Raw genomic sequence first — 21,283 nt, forward strand, 5'->3', positions numbered from 1 at the left:
AGTCAATTTCAAACTGTATTGGAGAAAAAAAAGGCAGCTAAAAGTGCAAGTATGAGAAGTGAAGCAGAGGTGGATGAAGACTCCTGAGCGGGTGCAGTTTCATAGATCAGTTTCCACGACCTTCTCAACTGACACATGATGTTCAGTCAGCACAGAACTCTGCTTTTCATATTAACAGCAGCTACTTCAGTTTTTAGACCTTATCACACATTTGTTTTCAGAAAAAAGGCAAAAGAAAAATAAACTGAGCAGGTGATGTCTTGAGAACAGCCTACAATAACTCCAGAATTGGAGCAGCCAGAAAAAACAAAAATCTCTCAGCCCCAGGAGACAAAAAAAATGTCTTTGTTCAGTCCTTGCTGAATTTATGACATAGGGGTAGATGCCTGCTGTAATGGTATACAAGGAGCAAAAAGTAAATCTCTCTCCGGGGTTTCATCATTTCTTGAAAGTAATTGCATTAAAGATAAATTATCCCTTCTTGCTCCATTCTCAGAATGTTAAACTATAATCTCTTTGCCATACAATGTAGATGATGATCATTTGAAAATACCTAATATTTGAATATAGACAAATCTCTTTGATGTAATGGACTTTTTTCACTCCTACTTGTATGATTTCCTAGTTGCTCAAAAATGAGGTATTGGGGACAAATATTCGTTCACGTCAGGAATTTCCAAACCAATGCCAAACTGGAAAGGCTTATTAAAATGTATGAAACTGGATGATGAGAACTTAAGGGTGTTACTGACCTGAAAAACAACTGCAAGAACCAGACTGGGGCAGCCAGTCCCAGCAGAATTTATTCCACAAGGTTACCATTCCATTCAGCTCTATTTTAAACAATGGTTAACATGATCAATTTGTCACGTGTCGTTTTAAGCCAACCAGCACGTGCCCTCTAATGATACGTCTGAGGTCCTCTCTGTAAGATGATGCTTACATGCAAGAAGTAGGTCGTTGAAAAAAGGAAATGTTAGTTAGATTTACATTTTTCCAGAAAACAAAAAAAGCGTAACCCACTTTCTCAAAAAAAGGGTTTCCTGAGTGTTTCAGGGTGAAATACCTTATGTTTTATCATTGCAAAACTAATTTTGAATAGAAATACTAATAAAACATCTGCTTTAAGCACCAATATTTTAAAGATAAAACAGTGGTTTCAAATCAGCCCCCTACAAACACAAAAAGGTCCCCTCAACTTTTTTACAGTCATTGTTAACACGTATGCTAAGTTTTCTCTTAAACAAAATATTATCCTGCATGGCTTTGGATGATGGCCCAAAAAACACAAAAAATATTTTTGCTGACAAAATCTTTAGCAGCTGCTGCTCCAAAGGCTTAGTTCCAAAGTTGACTTTAAAAACAGTAAAAAAAAGTATGAAGTATAGTTTAAGGTGGATGCTCCCTTTGCATAATGTTTTTTTGTCATCTAGGTAAACTAAGAAGAGCTGACAGGTGAGCTTTATATCTATATACCATCTTTCAACCTACCAGGCTTCTCAGACGTCGGAACTAACTGATAAACTGAATAAACCCAAAGGTCCGTGTCTGGCATCCTGTTAAACTGGCCCATCTATTGCGTTGTGTGTGGCTTCTGCAAGTTTTTGTCTCATTTCTATATTTTCCAAGATTAATGACAGAGGCTAGATTCAATAGCTGAAAAACATCAGCTGAGATAAATGAGTTGCATTTCTGTGTTTCACAAAGATCAACACAAGCACACACAATACACACCCACAGAAACAGATTTAAGCCATAGAGAAAATAACTGCCTAAAACAGATGCAGAATGAGAATATACTGTAATAATAAATCTGCCAGGTAGGCTAAAGTTATTTATTTTTAAATTGTTTTTATTAACTGTTTTTTTTTCTTATTATATATCACTGAACCAGTTAAAGAGGACATTGTCGTTTTGAATAGAACTGAAAATGTATAAGAATTCCAACATTTGTAACAGTAAGGTGGCTGAAAAGCTTTAGAAAAAACTCAATTTGCCGTTATCAGCACAGTGGTTTGTTCCTTAAGGTTTTTTACTCAGTCATCCAACAGACAGTTATTGTGTGTTTTTTCCCCGCTGCCCCCTTCTTTTAACTTTTGATACAAGGCCTAAATGAAGTACCATTAAGAAAAAAATGCATTGTGTACACATATTTATTAAAATAAAGTAAAATATCATTACAATAATAGATGGCAAGTCTGTATCATTTCTGTATTTCATAAACATCTTATAATAATTCTACTTCTAATGGCTTTTTTGTGGTTTTATTGTCATGCTGCACATAAGCACAAAGGAATTTGGCTTAATGCTTCAGAGTATTTTTTGATGTATTGGTCATTCTCTCTGGAAATTAATAATAAACTGATAGTAGAACTGAATATTACGGAGCCCGTGTCCTGACATTAAGATATAAAAATATATCAAAAATATATCTATTTCCCACAGATTATTATCTTGTTCCCTCAAAATACTATTCCGTTCCCTCGAAATGATTAACTCGTGCAAACGCAATAATTATGTCGTTCGAACGCAATAATTAATCCGTTCGAACGCAATAATTTTTCACGTCATAAGTCATACACGCGGATATGCTCTCTGTACGCCGGCAAAAGCCGCTTTCAGCGGTAACTTCCGTGTCTCTGTGACCCATATTCGTTTAAAAAAGGAACATGAAAAACAAAAATGATCACTTTATTACTGTCTCAATGAATATAAGAAAAATATCAAAACATTTATGATAACTAGGCTGCTTTGTCATACGATAGCTCCTGCTAGGCTACTACTAGCGCCGCCGCAGAGCTCTTTGATGTATGCAGGCATTTGGGCAACTGGCTGGTCCATTGACAGACAGCTGATATTGTAGTTTAGGGTCGAATAGGAATAATAATATTCAGGACTTTTCTTTTATTAACTATAGCAGTCAGTTTGAACCCCCAACAGTTATGAGTTTACCTTTTTTAATTAGTGTTTTCATTATTAGTTTCCAAAGAATGTCATTTCTTTTCCCTAATCTTCCAGTCACACTGGTGGAATCTGACTTCCCCATGACCCAATCTTAATTGCTTTCAAATCCTCAATGGGAAAAATTATGCTTGTTCATGTGGTGCTTTGAGTGTATAAGGATTATATGTCTCCTCTGTGTGACTCTTAAGCAAATATGCTTTTAATTAAGTTAAAATATACAGAAGTTCAGTAGATTTAATCAAGCTGTCTAATTGTTTGCAGTCCGATAATGAATCTTTCCAAATATGAAGAGTTGCAGTGCTTTCATTTCAAAGCATTTTTTTGATCAGTGCATGTACAAGTGTTTTACTGTAGTTAACATTCGAGGAAACGAACATTTGGTGAAAAAAAGAAGCTTGTAAAAAACTATAACAAGCATTTTTGACCACAGTCAATCAAACATTATACATTCTTGAAATAATACAGGGTGTATAAAAAAAAAGAATATATCAAAAATAAGGACTTTAGCTTCCTAGACATTTTCTTCTGTAAAATAAAGGTTGTTATAAAAAACAACTTTAAACTTCAAAAGAAAAAATCATAAAGATCTAAGGTTGTCATGGTTTTGAGTTTGTTGTCTTGTTTTTCGTCTTAGTTCTTGTTCTGTCTTGTTTTCTGTTTCCTGTTTTATTTTGAAATGTCCTGTCTTGTCTTGTTTCTTGAGTTTTACTTCCTTTGGTCCCCATCAGCCTTGATCGTGTCCACCTGTGTCTTGTCTGCCCTGTCTGTATTTAAGTCTTGTCTTTGCCTTCCTCCTGTGCTGGTTCATTACCTCTGTTATGGTGTTCATTTCCTGTCTAGTCCATGGTCCTGTCTCTTGCTTCGTCCACGTTTCATGCCTCGCCAAGTAAGTTTTTGGTTTTGTTTTGTGAACCTGCTCTGCAGCACTTTTTGTTTGTTTCCTTGTATTAAACCCACTAGTCCCTGATCCTCCGCCTCTGCTTCTGGGTCCAACCGGCTCTCGAGCTACCCCCCACACATGACAAAGGTTTTTAAAACTTCAAATCTTGCAAAACGGTTGTTTTATGGTGGTTAAGGCCATATAGTTATGAACAGGTGCTGTGAGTTTTGGGGTTGTCTGGGTGCTTGGAGGGTGGTATGGAGAAGCGAACACATCTTAAAGGGCCTCCCATGCCATGCTTAAGCTTTTTTATAGTAAACAGTATCCTTGTATATGATATATATTACCTTTGCCAAACAAAAGAACAAATTGTATTATTAAATATTAGTTATTTTCACAAGTTCTTGTCCTACCCGGAAGTAAGATGACTTGATCTCTGAGGCTCTGGGTTTGAGTACCGCCCATTTCATGATGTCAACCTAGAGTTGACAGCGTGTCTGCGTTTCGCTCATGAAAACAATCACTTTTGTGATTATAAAGAAGGATGTTTTGTGCATATAAAAGGAAACCTTTTTTGCTCTTTATCTCCGCGAAAAACATGGGTGTCTGTTAGCCATAGACTCTTCCAGGAAGGGGGTGTCTCACTGGTCTACGTCAGCTCACGAGAACTCGCTCGTTTTCGTGGGTTGGGAGGGACTGGAGCTCAGAGTGCAGGTTTTTAGAGGAACACACCCAACTTCTGAACAGTACTCTATTTAATTAAGTTTTGTTTATATAGCCCAATATTATTACACACCCTCCTTCTCGGTAAGGAAAAACTCCCCCCCACAAAAAAAACAGATTCCAGGGGGCAAAAAAGAAGACACCTCAGGGATGTCCACATGAAGGAGGGAGGCTCTGCTTGGACGGGCAGGCGATGTACCGTTAAAAAAAGAATTCTCATTGAATTAAATTGAATTTACTTAAATAATCCCACGATGGAGATATTAGGTTCCAGTACAACCCATACCAGATCAGACGTACAACAGAAACGCACACATACAGTTCTGCTAAATCTACAGCAGTTATCTAAATCTACAACTAATAGTGCGCCCTGAGCAGTCCAAAGGATTTTGGGACAGTCGAATTAAAAGAAAAATCCATTGAAATGCCTGCGTCTCACCAACTTTACCCTAGTTTAACCTTGTATGTTGTGTAAGTGTTGTCTGCAGCGTGCCTATGGGAAAATGTAAATTAATATTGTGGTTCTATGGTCTCACAGAGCAGTCTAAACCACCTTGCTTTTTCCTGAGTGCCCCCTACATGTTTGTCTATGTTTCACCAACAGACAGCCCACATCCACCTGTAAGGGCAGTTGTGACTAAAGCTTTCACTTGTGCAGGGGCTTTTTCTTACATTTCTGTTTTTACAGTGAATTTCTATAGAACTTTGGTCTCCGTTCCATGAATTAAAAAAAGAAAAACTAAATGAGAATATCAAAAAGATGTCTTTATAAACAATTAACTAAAATAAAGAAAAGGAAAATTTCTTTCCCAAAAAAGTCCCCCTGATTTTTTTTTTTTATTTGAGAGCAAATCGACCACTGTATGATTCAGCAAAGCAGGCCCTGCTGCTTAAGCCTGTGATCACAAAGATGTACCAAAAACAACTTAAATGAAAAGAAACTTAGCCTTTGTTTCTCAAAAGTGGCCATAACAGCATGTTTTTCATTTGTTTCAGTGTAGGTGCAGCATGTCCATCAGCCACAAAGGGAAATGTCAGCGTGTAGTCAAACGACAGTCATTTCTTTATACAATGAAAAGCCACAGGTAAGAGCAATAAAATGCATCAGAAAGACGATGGGATTTTTTGAAGCGTGTAAAGTTGGATAAGTCCACACTTATATTGATCAATGGAGCCTTACATGGGCTTTGAAATGGCCTCATTGTTCTCTTGTCTGAAGCTAATTTGACATTGTCACAGCCTGAGGGAAGCTTATAAATGAAAGCACTAGATTTCATTTTATTTGTGTCAAAACTGTATTTGCAGTCTACGGTGTTACAGTATGTATTCAACAAGAAGTTTTGACCGTTCTGTCAACATGTTGGACACAGAAATTATCCAGGGAAGGAATGTAATTATGAATTCTGAATTTCAATCATATGCTCTGTCAGAGTTGCTAATATCTAATATTGGCAGACCACTCACCAACTGGCAGACCAGAGGTTCTGTAAGCACTACATTTACATTTAACCCTGAAGAGCAAATGGAAGAGTTAAAAGGACTAGTAAAGTCACTGATTAAAGCTCAAGCCACTCGGGATCAGAAACTTGACAAAGATTTTTCCCGCCAAGAACAGAGATAGAAAAGTATGCAACATCAATTTCAACAACTTCAGGGTCAAGTTAATCACTTAACAGAGCAGAAACTAGAACATGGGATGCAACATGGTGAAATGGAGGACGACGACGACGATGATGATGATGATGATGATGCAGAGCCAAGGAGCGGTCCAGTAGCTCTGGGTGGGGTGCCTCAAAGAGAACCAAGACTTTCTCAATTTACTCCAGAAGATGATATTGAACACTGTCTGGCTACGTTTGAAAGAGTGGCCCAGGTGTGTAGCTGGCCTAAAGAGGACTGGGCTATTCGACTGGTTCCACTGCTGACTGGGAAAGTGCGGACTGCTTATGTGCTCATGGACATTACTGACTCAGTTGATTATGAAAAAGGTAAGGACTCCATTTTAGCTTAATATGGAATTACAGCAGACACTTATCGCCATCGATTTCGATATTTAATGATCGAGGAAGGAGAAACACAAAAAGAACTCTACGTGCGCTTGAAGGATCTGTTACTGAGATGGATATAACCAGAAAAATTGTCAGTCAAGGAAATATCAGACCAGATAATTCTTGAACAATTTTTGAGGATGGTACATCCCGAGCTGGAGGTCTGGATCCAGGAGCATGACACAAAAACAGAAGAGGAAGCAACTCGCCTGGCAGAACTCTTCATATCAGCCAGAAGAGGGACTCAACATCATCCTTATAGCCGGGGGACCCGCTAAGCCCTTCAAGCCAATTAAAAAAGAAGTGAGACGTTACAATTGTAATGGTTTGGGTCACACTCAGTGCTTTTGTCCAGCATTGAAATCCAAACCTTCTCTCTGTCTAGTCCTAAGACATGAAAACAAAATGCCGGTTGAGAAGAATAGTTGTATGGTTCCAGTATTGGTAAATGGACGGCGGGGTGAAGCCTTACTTGACCCAGGAAGTTTTCAGTCTCTAGTCTCTGCCAAGCTGATTTCAGAGGAAAAGCTAAGCCAGCAAACAACTACAATAAGGTGCATACATAGAGATGAGCATGATTATCATACTGCAGAGGTGTACCTGACAGTGGGTGGTCAGACTTATGTGTTGCCAGTAGGTGTGTTACCACTACTACCATATCCAGTAATACTGGGAAAAGATCTTCCTACTCTGTGTGATCTTATCCATCACTCCGACACCAACCTGACTGCTGGAACCAGTAACAATGAGTGTGCGAGTGAAAGACTGAGTTAGCCATTTGGGGTAGAAATAAAAACAGGTCAAGAACCGGAGTCATAAAACTCCTGTTTTGTAGTCACCAGATCCCAGAGTGTAAAGGAAGCACCGAGGGAGATGCCATTTTTTTTGATGAGGAGCTTGAGGCCCAGTTTAAGCCCAGGAAGACGCGATTAGAAAAGCAACGGGAGAAGTTCAAAGGTCAGTGGATGAGGTTACAGTCAGAGTTGTCAAAACCAATAGATGGAATGGAGTTTAATATCCCCTCATATATAGGTACAGTCCAAAAAGTAGATCCAACACTGAAAGCTTGGTGGGATAAAATAACAGAGACCAATGGCCTACCACAAGGACAGGTTAGCTGCCTGGACGAGGTGCAATATGTGATGAAGGGAGGCATTTTGTATCGGAAAAAGGGACCAGTCAAAGCATTAGTACTTCCACAGCAGTTTAGGGCAACTGTTATGGATATGGGCCATTCTATTCCATGGGCAGGTCATATGGGGTTTCAAAAGACATCACACAGGATCAGTTACTGTTTTGTCTGGCCTGGAATGTATGTGCAAATCCCAGAATTTTGCAATTCTTGTGAGGTGTGTCGGTTGGCCTCAGGAAAAGGGGTAACTCGAGCATGGTTGCAGCCTATGCCAGTTATTGAAACGCCCTTTGAGGGAATAGGAATGGATGTTGTCGGTCCTTTAGAGAAAAGCTCAATAGGTAACCAATACATATAAATTGTTTGTGATTAAGCCACCCGTTGTCCTGAAGCTTTTGCCCTCCGCTCTATTAAGACAAAGCATGTTGCTGTCTTTTGCAACTTTTTTCAAGGGTGGGACTACCCAGAGAAATTCTCATTGTCTGTGGCACAAATTTTCTGTCTAACTTATTGCAACAGGTTTATAAGTTGTTAGGGGTTAAAGGACTTGGGACCAACCCTTTATCATCCCCAAATGGACCGGTTGGTGCAAAGATGCAACCAGACTCTTAAAACCATGCTGCGCTAGTTTGTCTCCAAAACAGGGGCTGACTGGGACCAGTGGGTGCCATATTTACTGTTTGCTTACCGGAAGGTGCAGCAGGAGTCAACAGGATTTTAACCGTTTGAACTGCTGTATGGACACCAAGTGAGGGGACCACTGGATCTATTGAGAGTTCTGGGAAGAGCCAAGGCAAGACAGTGAGAGTGTTCTGTCATACGTGATCAAGATGAGGGACTGCTGGAGGAGATGGCAAAGTGGCCCAGGTACGTCAAAAGACCTGGTATGACCAAAAAGCCAGAGACAGAGTTCTTAATCCAGGCCAAAAGGTTATGCTTTTGCTCCATATCAGTGAGAATAAGTTGCTGACGAGATGGCATGGCCTATATGAGATCACCAAACAAGTTGGTAAAAACACGTATAGAATAGAATGGCTTTATTGTCATTGTGCATAGTACAATGAGATTTAAGCATCACCATCAGTGCAAGAACAGTAAGGAAGGGAAAAGTAGTAAAGATAACATTGTAATATAATAAAATCAAACAAGCAAACAAACAGTATATACAAGTGTGCAATACAAGCTGTAAACTGTATTCGAGAGTGCCGAGATAATAGTGCAAATATTGCGTATGAAAAAATTGTGCGTAGACATGTCAAAGTGCAGAGGTGGCAATGAGGTAGATAGATGACACTGTGGACAGAGTTAACAGGAATGTTTTTTTTCTTTTCTTTTTTTTTTCTTATCTGTGCATTTGGGAATTGAGTATTGTTATGGCCTTTGGAAAGAAGCTGTTTTTTAGTCTGTTCGTTTTGCTTCTGATGCCTCTGTAGCGCCTCCCGGAGGGCATCAGGTTGAACAGGTCTGAGCCGGGGTGTGAACTGTCCTTAATGATGTTCTGAGCCCTGGTGAGACAGCGCGCGAAGTAGATGTCCGTCAGGGTGGGGAGAGGGCACCCAATGATTTTCTCAGCTGTCTCTACAACTCTCTGCAGTCTCTTTTTATCCGTGGCCGTGCAGCTGCCGAACCAAACAGTTGTGCAGTACGTGAGCAGGCTCTGGATGGATGACTGGTAGAAGGTCAGCAGCAGGTTGGTTTTAATTTTGTTCTTCCTGAGTTTTCTGAAGCATATCTGGATGACTTGGTGGTGTACAGACATTTATGGGAGGACCATGTGACTCATCTTCAAGCGGTGTTGGAATGACTTAAGTTAGCTGGACTGACAATCAACCCAAGGAAGTGTGCTGTGGCGCAAAAAGAAGTGGAGTATTTGTCATCGGGTTTGGGAAAATCAAACCCCAAATAGGGAAAGTGGGGGCCATCCATTCTTACAGCAAAGAGGAAGGTGAGGAGCTTCCTTGGACTGGTGGGCTGGTCCAGAAAGTTTGTTCCCCATTTCTCAGACAGGGCAGCAGTGTCAAATGACTTGACAAAGAGTTCTGCCCCCAACAAAGTGTGCTGGACAGAGGAATGCGACAGAGCATTTAAGGAACTAAAGGAAGCGGTTTGCGCACATTCACTTTTACATACTCCCAACTTATATAAACCATTTATACTGCAGACAGACACATCAGGGGTGGGCCTTGGAGCGGTGCTTCTCCAGGAGGTGGATGAGGAGAGACGACCGGTGGTGTTCCTAAGCCGAAGGCTGTTGGACCGGGAGGCGAGGTACTCAACAGTGGAGAAGGAGTGCCTGGCGATGAAGTGGGCTATTGAGACCCTCAAATATGACTTGTTGGGACGTCACTTCATTTTGGAGACGGATCATCGGGCGTTGCAGTGGCTGAACCGGATGAAGGATGCGATAGGGCGGATATCAGGATGGTACCTGGCTTTGCAGCCATACAACTTCACGGTCCACTACAAGCCAGGAAGATCAAATGTGGTGGCGGACTGCTTGTCAAGAAGGATGGACTAAAGGACTGAAGGGGAAGGAAATGTAATGAAGAGCTCCTTGGTTACTTTATTAAAGTTACAGAGTGCTCCGGCAAAACACTTCCCCTAGGAACAGAGCTATATCTAATGTTTCGGGTGAAACTATTCAGAAGCCTGAGGGGGGAAGTCATTGTATTTGGGCGATATTTGTTGTTTTAATGTTTCTACTTGATATTTTAAATTAGAGTAATAAAGATGAATCGGATTTTAGAATTTATTTATGAAATTTAGAATAAAGAATTTAGTAGACCTCCCTCCAGGAAGGACGAGATGGAATGTTTAATTAGTATTTAAACCACCTGTAATTTTAGTGGCGAGCGCCTCTTTGGTTTGTGAATGTGTTGGGGCCAAGTCAGAGGAAAATACCTATGAACAGAGCTATACTAGTAAAGATCTTTACTAATTTGACCTGACCTCTGAAAACTTCCTACACTCCCACTGCTCAAAGGCCAGCCGGTGACAGGTGCCAAAGTGCCACATACAACACTTAAGGATAAAAAAATAAATAACAGTAAGCAAAAAAATAACTTAAAATTCTGAACATTAAATATAAGTACACTAGTGCAGACAGAGGATGAAGAAGGTGCAGGTAATGGACTGGTAACTGGACATATACGTTTAAGGGGGAGGAACTTAAGGGGGGAATGAACTCCTGGTGGTACACTGAATCTTGGTTTTGATTGCATCAATCTATTTGTTATATAAGGGCATTACAATTCATTTTAATGATTTGATTAATGTCATAATTTGCAGTTGCTGATACGATACATCGTCGATGGTGGTTTATTTTTAAGAATCCGATTCACTGACTCAAAAGTGATCCAGGACATCTCAAAACTTCATAAAGTTCGGCAACACTGTTGTTTTTCCATATCAAAATAATACAAATATAACATTATTAGAACATTCTACCAAATGGTATGGTCACTTGTCTTTGCAAAACGCAAAGTGTTCCACACATTGGACTTTAATGATGGACTGATCATTTTTTGCTGTCATCAGTGTTGTCCGCTATGATGCACTTAGTTGTTTTTACTTTGAAATAAACCTACTCTGCCTTAATCCAAATAGTATATTCTATTGTTTATCATATTTGAGTTATTGTCATGGTGCCTCTGTCAGACTCCTCCCCCTCCAGATTGGCTCCACTCTGCTCCTGATTACTCTCCAGCTGCCGTCACTTCACACATCAACCTCTGCTGCTTAAAAGGAGACCCAACGCCAGAAATCAACGCCAGATCGTTGCCCATTATGGTGACTAGCCTGGTCTTGTCTTAGTTCTAGCACTTCTTGTCTAGTTTATAGTTCTGGCTCTAAATCTTGTCTCCTTGTCCCAGGAATCCTGCTCAAGAGTGACGTCAGCGCAGACACCAAAGCCTGCTGTCCGGGAGAACCCGAGGACCGCCGCGTCTGTACCTCCAGCCGTGCCACAGCCTATCACTATCTGGATCACTTCTCGCCAACTCTCTTTGCCAGCCTCGAAGAAAATAATAAATCCTTCTTACCTGCCACGTCCCGGTCCTCTTTCTGGGTTCCAGCATCTGGGTTCGCTCGCCTTGAAATCATGACAGTTATTTCAGTTTGAAATTACTTTATAATGGTATAGATTGATTCTATTACCAACTCGCCCCAAACAGATTAATTTGGTTGGATCATATTAACCAATTAAGTTGATAAATCCTTACAACCCCATTGTTTATACATAAAATGACTGCTTTGGTCTTTAGAATATTAGAATTCTGTTCCTAAATGGTTTAGTATGGAGTTACTATTATTTGATAAGTATTTTGCAGTTGTAAAATAATAGATGTTGCTTATGTAAACATGTCTGCATCTTTAAAGAATGCAGACTGCAGATATAAAAATATAAAAATGTACACAGTGTAAAAATGTTTTTTTAGAAAACAAAATGCTCTTCCTTAAGAAAAAAAAAATCATTTTTATCCTCATTAAACCACAAAGACGCAGACAAGTGTTTTTGTTATCTTATTTTATTTTTTTAACAAGTGCACACATTTAGATATAATTAAAACCTCTGCACCTTTGTCCTGTCAGCAGTTAATCCTACAAAACTAAATCTATGGGTCTTTACTTTTTCTTGTAGTTACTTTTCGTTACTAAAACAAATGATGTCAGAAAATTGACAAAATGCTTCGATGAGACATAAAAGGAATTTTAAAAAATGACATATTGGAAAAGTGCCATGACTGTTGTCTCCATAAACAACCCATACATAGTCTTCCCTTTGAAAGTTTTCAATGTTGCTAGCTTCCTATGCTAAAATAAAAAGTAAAAAACAGATGTATATACTAGAAAGTTCCCCACTGAATCCATATGTATTTTAACAGCTCTGCCACATCATTTTCCTAATTAGTTTCTCAGGCCGTCATTTCTGCCTATTTTATTTCCCCATTTGAAAACTGAAGTGCTGAGTTTCCCTCATCTCACAGAGCTGTAACTTTCCAGACAATGATTGTACTAAAACTGCATTAAGTTTTAGTTATGCTATAACTCTTGTTTTTTTTTTCAGTAGACATAAAAAGGAAAACTGAAGAAAAGGAAAGAATGTTTATATTCCTGCTACCACTGAAGTACATTTAGGAAATATCAACATTTTGGGTGCATTTTGGATCTGGGCAGCTACAGTGTCTGCTTTTATATGCCCTCTGGGGAGTAAGAGTGCTGGCCGGATGGTGTCACTTTCCATTACAGCCTCGCCTGCATTCCTAAAATTAGGGAGGACACGTCTGTAAACATTGCAGGGGACCTCAGAATGAGTGCCAGCAGGAGCTTAAATACAAACAAGGATGGAGACTTGGAGATTTATGTGTTAAGTAAAGAATTTGTTAAGTCGTTTCCTGTTTGTTCAACTGATAGTGGATAGCTGCAGAATGATCAGGATCACATGCAGGGCACTAATCAACTTACAAGTTCATGCACAGGTCTCCACAGAACAAATCTGTTTCATCACAATTTAACTACTTTGCAGTGGACACTTGGGGAAACATAAGCAAAGCAGTCTCTTTTACTCAAGTGCAAGGATTGGGTTTGACTGAATTACAGAGTTGCTAATAACCTATATAGTGTCTGAATGGAAAGAGCTGCATAGCACATGGCTTGAAAGACAAAGAGACATGGAGACAGGGAAATAATTGTTAACTGAGCAGCCAATATCTCTGTCCATGTCCTTTTTCTACACTGCACTGTGCAGCATTGTGTGCTAGTGGTAATCAATGTTTGGCACTAGTAATTTGTGGCATCACATCCTGAGTGCCGGCATTGGGAGACACCAAGGTCAACACTCAGTGCATATAGGGTTAGACAAATAACTGTATAAAAGATGGACAGAGCTTATGGTCACGGGATCCGCTGGCTTGCTTTGAACTACTTTGAAGGCGGTTTTCTGCTTTATGGCCTTAATGGCCATAAATGGTGTCACCAAATCCCAAAAGAAGTAAATATCCAGGCTGACCAAGTGTGAGAGTTTTTTGAAAAAATCTAATAAGGTAATTATTAAGACAATTAACCAATAATCAAATGTGCATACATTTTTTTAACTCCAGTGGTAGCATTCTGTTTTTCAGAGCAACCATTCTTGCTCTGATACCTTTTTCTTAACAAATTCTTGCTAATCCATTTTTTTCCTGACATTTTTCCCGTATCACAAGCTATTTAAATTATAAACTAAACAATCAGATCCCTCAAATGCATGTGGTGCATAGATTCTTAGATTAATATCTAATATCTTGTAACATCTACTTTACATAACTGCAATAATAAATTTCTTTTGATGTTTTTGCGCTCTTTTCTACTTTTTTTCTGCTCATCATTTGAAAGTCTTCCAAATAATCCCTGCAGTTTTGTCTGAATTGCAATCACCTTTTGAACTGGACTCCCACCCACAAAAGCTGTGCACATTATTTCTTTTAATGAGTAAAAGATTAATAATTAGTTTAATAAGAGCAAGTTAGTTAGTTAGTTTTTAATTAGGACCTTGCGCTTGGTGCACAGTGTGTTTCCACTCATCTGTTCTATCACAAATTAGCAGGAGTCCATATGGTTCAGCAGCAATTAGCTCTCCGCTTAGCAGTTGGCTACTGAACAGATCAAAAGCTTTAATGAAAAACAGTATATTGTATTTCAGGTTCACAAGCAGGATATTTATCTTTATCCAATTAAGGATTTCAATTAAAGATTATTTAGTTTTAGTCTCTTAAAAATATTTTATGCAAGTATTCTTGCTTAGACTGCTGTCCCGGATAAGCTGGGGTAAGATGGATGGATGTATGAAGTATTTATCAGGTATGAGCAGGTCAGTCGTGTCAAATATTACTATTTAGGTTCTTTGGCTCTTCCAGCGGCAAACATATATTTAAAGAATAGTAACTAAACTGCTAATGATTCACTCAAACAATTCTCATTTATATTGCTTTCCAATCATGTTTTTTTTATATATATATTTTTCTAATCATAAACTATAACAGAGTTTGAATCGGAACTTCCTGATGTGTTAGGATTCCTTATGCAAGTCTTTTTGCCCCATTTGAATCAAGGTACCTTTTTTAATTTCAATTACTTTAATTAATTGTGCAATAATCAATATTTAACAGTGATTTCAGGGGATATCAAGGGCACTTTTAGTCGAAAGAAAAACAAAATTCTGTTCAACATATATTTTTATCAAATTTTGTTCCAGTTAAATATATACATTTTTTATGTTCAAAATGCAAAATTCATTTTTTATTTCATTCAATTTTCTATTTTATTTTTGTTTGTTTTTTTGCAAGGGAAACACAATACGGAGAGGCTGAGAGATCATTCCAAAAACTGAATGTTTCATCTTCTTTTTGTAAGGAGCAATTTTCTATCACAGGATTTTAGACTTTTCACAATAAAAAATGTATTTTTTCCATACAGGCTAATTGGGTTTTATAGCAGCTGCTGTCATTAATATGAGACACATTTTTTTTTTCCAACAAACTGACAAATACCATAATTCAAGGTTTGACGAAATCCTTCAGCAGCCTCGCCGGGGTTGCATGAACTGAAACATCAAAATGATGCCCCTCTTTGAAACTCCATAATAATATTCCAAACAGTTGTTATCTAAAAATGTACCGTAATTTCCGGACTGTAGAGTGCACCTGATTTCAAGCCGCACATTACATTTTTAAAGAATAAATCATTTTGTACATACATAAGCCGCACCTGTCTATAAGACGCATGTGCCCACATTAAAACATGTGTTGTTGAATGAGGATGTGTGTGTGCTGAAACCGTGGGCGTGTGTAAGAAAGAGGAGGGAGCGCGTGCAGCGCAAGAGGGAGTGAGAGCGTGCAGCAGAAGTGTGTTGGGGGTGTGCGTTCATGTTTGATATACAGAGTGAAGGAGAACTGTGATAAAAGGTTTCCCCCAGAAGAAGATGAATGATTCTTTATTAACCCACTCTGGAGGCTCTGAGGGTCCGAACGTGGAAGTAAACCCCGAAGGAAGATCCGCCTTCGGCGCAGAGGAAAGAAAGAAAAAAGTAATTGCAGGAAAGGTTCAACACATGATGTATTTACAAAGAAAGACGGTACACAGAAAGAGTTTTCAACGTTTTTATAACATACCTGAGCTTTTCTTTTCAAACAGTGCCTGTGACACAGCAGTAACACGGCAGCAATATGGTAGTAACAGGGCTGGTTAAAAAAACATACCGGTAAGAGTCACTGAGAGAGAAAAAAAAAAAGAAAAGCATGCACCTCTGTGTAGCACGCGCCTCTGCGCAGAGGTGCGTGCCGCGCAGAGGCAAGCGCTGCTCAGAGCGTGCGCCAGAAGTTTTCTTTCACAACAGTGACACACCGTAACCCAGCGCCAGCAGGGCTGGTTTAAAAAACATAAACGTAAAAGTCACTGAGAGCTTTCTTCATCTTCCTTCTGTGCACTGACACCATGGAAGTCTTCTTTCTTAGTGTTGGATTGGAATAGCGTCAGATAGTCTTTGCCACACACTCTCTCAGTGTCTCCTTTGTTGTCGCTCTCAGTGTCACTCTCATCCTGAGTTAAATTCTCTCCTGAGCTTGCGCTGTCCTCTCCATCACGCAACAGACCGGCTTTTCCAAACCCGTTGGTGACGGTGGATTTTTTACACTGCTTTTAACGATTGCTTTTAACTTGAAAGTTGCGTCATATGCATTTCTCCTTGCATTTTGATGAGGGTCTGTTTGTGCTATTCATTCACGAAGCATGGAATTTACATTAAACTTGCGTCTTCTTCGACACATATGCCGTATTTCCCCTGTCTCACTCTTTCCTTTTCTGCTCGAGCGCCCCTAGGGGTCAGTAGCAAAAATGCATTAAAAAAAAGCTGCATCATTGAATAAGCCGCAGGGTTGAAAGCGTGTGACAAAAGTAGCGCCTTATAATCCGGAAATTACGGTAAGTGATTAGAATAAAGTATGAAACATAGAAATTACCTCCCAGGGAAACCTTACTGTATTTTTCTGGATTCTTCTGAATTTGAGACATTGCATTTGTGGGTGTATTGATTTTGTGCACTTTAAAGCCAAAATCATTATGACATTTCAGATTTAAAAAATAAAGGATTGTCCATCTATGAACAGATGCATTCTGAAAGACATTCTGAAGGCTCTAAGTACAAACAAATTACAGTTGATCTCTAACCCATTTTTATTTGTTTTAATTACTCCAAATTAATGCCATATTATTGATGAAATCTTGTTTCTTTGGGAAACAAACCTCACTCCACAGACCTTGCCAATGAATTTAAGCCGATAGGACATTTGGCCTTGCAGGCAAAGTTTTTGCTTTGCACACCACCTCCGGGAACACACCTGGAGTTATGTTGGATCTGATGGCAGAGGAAAAACGCTGCCTACAGCCAAGCAAAAAAATCCAGAGCATTTGAATGTGCTTTGTCTTAAACAGTAAAGAAGGGTAACTACAGTATGTTTTGCTGACTTATTCCTCCAAATTGTTTTAAGTTGGTTTTATTGTCTAGCATAAATTCCCTAATCAGAAGGAACAATTGTTTTCAGTTACTTTTAATTCGTTTTTCAGTTCTAAACCTTGACCTTGATACATAAGAAGTTAAAACTTTTCTATTTCATTTGTATTATTAAGTCGTTTTTTCTTCAAAACATATCTTTTGATGGGATTATTCAAAAGTCCACATGGATCCGTTCATACTTTATTGTGCATGAGCCATTTTATTAAAAACAAAATGAGCCACCAATGTCAGTGTGAAAGCAGTAGTGTTGCACAGAAATTGTAAACAGAAACTATAAAACCACATGCTGCGTATCAATATTCCTTGGTTTAGAAGCAGCTTTGCCTGCTTTCCTCAACAGAATTGCCTGTTAATGAAAGTCACAAATCTCAGAGTCTTGGTGTCTTTTCGTGGGCAGATGTGTGCACATTTAGAAACTTTTTGGAGCACATAAAAATAATCTGCTGCGAGTTGCTTGACTAACAGAGTAAAGCATTCACTCCAAATCTAGGCATTATTCAAAAACTTTAAACAGTTTAAATGTAAGTCTTTAGACCAATAATGCTGTTTGTTTTGTTTTTTTAGTTTTTGAACATATTTGACTTTAATAATTGGCAATAAAAAAACTAATTCTTCTACCAGAAGTGTTATTTTTTTCAAAGGAAAAGCTCCATGAGGGTCATCAGAGTGTGAAACAATGGGTCGAGAAGGAGACATCATTTGTTTAAAAATGCTGCGTTGAGATGTTTTTACATGGTTTCATTTCAGCTGTGTGACCCTATCACAGGTGCAGCTGACAAGAAATAATGACGAGGCTATTTTTAAGACACACACTCAGCGGAAAGTTCAGAAAACTGTGCAGGTGCAACAAAATAAACTACTTTCGGATGGACCAGATCGCACACACACACACTGAAGGAAAACCTGTAATATTGCAGATTAGGTTATTTTTGGACTGACAAGATCATCTTGAATTACCTTGTAAAAGGACAGGTTGTGTAGAAACATATTAGGATCTTGTTTGATACACTTTGTCATTTTCAGCTTTTTCAAAGAAAAACACTTTAATGTGTTCCTGGACAAATAAAAAAACATTTGAATATGGAATTTGATTACAATCTTGCTATGTTTAATATTTGTCTTAAAATGTCATGTTTTTTTTCTTTAAAGCTTTCTTTAAAAGTTCAGCTTTTGCCATTTATTTTTTTATTTTTTACATTGTTTCGGTAGTTGCGTTTGACTTTTGCATAAAAAAGGGTGTTTAATCCAGACTGGCCACTTTATGTGTTTCCATGATGCGCATGAGGCTCACAATTTGTTGGGACAGTTGGGAAAACTGTGACACCACTACCTTGTTATGGTGATGACACAAATTTCTTTTGTCGGTTCGGGAGCTGAAGAAAAACTCAATGTAGGATCCAAATGTTTCCCACATAATAACTATTTCTAGCATAATATCTGATTTTTCTGGACCCAAACTTCTCTGCAAAAAAAGCCATTTTCCATATGTGTGATGGTATCATTTACCACCTGTTAACTGCATTCACCACGACACATTATGATAGATGACACATCAATTTGTGTTACTTTTTATTTTCTTACTTGTCAAAGAGCTGTCCAGATGCCTATAATCCTTTACCTGGGAAAGTTCCTCATTCCACATTCCTTTTTCTATTTAAATAAGAACTCAACCCTCAGTCTTGAAGGGGCATTTTCTCATCCAAACCACTCCAGTCAAATCTGCACACTTATAGCTTTGTTTTAAAACAAACAAACAAACAAAAAAGAATTGAGTTAAACCTATAGAAAATCAGATAAGAATTATTCAAATTATTCCAAACATTGTTATAATTATTATTAATAATAATTCTTGTTTTATTTCTAGCAAAATTAACAGCTTTTATTCATTTTAGTTTTACTTTTATTCACTTTTTTTCATGTGTTCTTTTAAACCAAACCAGAAATTGGTTGCAGTATAGAAAAGTGAAAAATGAATCAATATAAATGAATTGTGCTGATTTAGAAGTTGATTCAAATTGTGAATTTTGAAAACTAAAGTGGAATCAGTTTAGCAGTAATACTCCGACTAAATGGTAAATGGTGTACCTGTATAGCCCATGCTTTGTGCAGATTTTCAATTAAATTCTGTTGAACACCAACTGTTTTATTTTGAAAAGTGTAATGCTTCCTGTTGAATGTGCTGTCCAACCGGTTAGACTTAAGAGAAATGTTACCGTACAGAAACTGAAAACAAACAAATCCATGACAAACTCTTGTGTAACTTATGTAATGTATATTATGTCACTTCTGGGTTGAAGCATGCACAGCAGTGGCATGCTTCATGATCAGTCTGAGCCATTTGATTAGGCAGGCAGCGTGAGTGATGATTGGATTAATGTTTGATGCTCAGCCGTCCTGTTGGTTCAGCAGTGACAACTAGACGACTAACAATCAAGAAAAACTGTGCTTCATTTAGACAAATGATTATCTGGAAGACATTGCAAACTGATGTGAAAACATTAACAAGTGTCATGGATAATCTGTCATTCTCCATAAAAATCATTTTTCCTTGTTTTGTTTTTCCTGAGAAGGAATCTATTTTTAGATCATGAGCACACAAGCTGTATTAAAAATTATTCACAGAAAGAAGTAGAGCAAATGTAATTTGTCATTTCATTGTAATTTTTAATTTCTGGCAACCTTATAATGAAAAATGACGTTGCTTTATTAAGAAAAACAGCTGTGCTGTGTGGACAGCAAACAATCATGTCTGGCAGTTATTAATGTAACATGTTAGCTGTACGATTTGGGAATTCTGTTCAGAAGTGGGTCATTCTTTGAATCTGACAGCATTTCTGGCAATTACATCCAAATGACTTTTCCCCACCCCAAATTTGAGTTACTGAATAGGTCATTAAAGAGCAAACGTACATCTGGCTGCCCCGAATGGCTCTGATTGGACAAACTCATGTCAAGAGTCATCACTGCAGGTGTCAGAAAAGAAAAATTCATGGCTTAGTGCACCTACTAATTAGAGGGGGTCACTTGTAAAGTGAGACAGGGTGACACGACAGTGTCTACAACCTTGATTGATGGGGACGGAAGTAGGAAGGAAGAGCTACGGGGGGGTTAACTAGATAAGACCTAATGCAAGCCTGCTTTTGGACTTAAAAATATTTTAGATATTGGACTGTAAGATGTGCAGTGGTGTAACGTGTGACGGGGTTCTTCTTAACGCATAAATCAAAGAAAGACTACAACTTGTGGCCTCTTCTGCAACCAAGACGGCTCTCTCCCTGCTGGGAAAAGTTCACCCCTTTTAAAGGCTTAGCCCCTCCCACTGGCCAATTCACCACACATTTCTTTAAAAGAAATTCCTACCTTGCAACCTGGACGATTCTTAAACATTACAAGACTGTAACAAATGAAATACAGAATTAAGTTTGAAACAAAATCAATTAGACAGAAAGGGACTGTACAAGAAATGTTCTCCTACCCACTCCTTTTCAAGTTTAGTTTTATCCGTCTATTTTAAATTCGTGTCCGGTGGAAACTATATACTTTTACTGGGCTGGGAAAAATAGACAAACAATTGAAAAGAGTGTCAACAAAAGAGTGTCCTGGTTCAAATCCCAACTGGGTTCTAACTCTGTGTGGAGTTTGCATGTTTGTTTGTTTTTTCTTTCTTCTATACATTTAATTTTTTGAATGCTACTATGAACGTAGTTTATGCCTTTTCAGTATCTCAGTTAAATATTTTGCATTTTTGGTATTTCCAAAAATTAGCTAAGAGTTGGGACAAACAAAGTGTTTCAACGGACTAAGAAAGATGACAAAAAAACAACCCAGTGAGGTGCTTGTCAAGGTTAAATGTAGAAAAAATAAATATGGTGCATCAAAATGTGCATAAAGTACAGCAGAGAGATAAAACATGTGTTTGAAATAAGGCAGAAAATATCTTTATTTAAGGTTGTTTAACCCTTGTGCTATCCTATGGGGTCCAGATGACC

The 21,283-nt window shown here is 38.4% G+C and overlaps 1 long non-coding RNA gene across 1 annotated transcript; it reads left to right on the forward strand.

Moving 5' to 3' along the window:
- Positions 1-3,650: 3,650 nt before the first annotated feature.
- Positions 3,651-11,793, forward strand: LOC144983612 (uncharacterized). The gene is made up of 4 exons (XR_013647339.1): positions 3,651-3,850; positions 5,564-5,652; positions 11,405-11,536; positions 11,620-11,793. It is a non-coding gene; the product is annotated as an uncharacterized LOC144983612 (long non-coding RNA).
- Positions 11,794-21,283: the final 9,490 nt, after the last annotated feature.

Source organism: Oryzias latipes, chromosome 14 (genome assembly GCF_053564925.1).
Source record: "Oryzias latipes strain Hd-rR chromosome 14, Olatipes_Hd-rR_3.1".
Lineage (NCBI taxonomy): Eukaryota > Metazoa > Chordata > Actinopteri > Beloniformes > Adrianichthyidae > Oryzias > Oryzias latipes.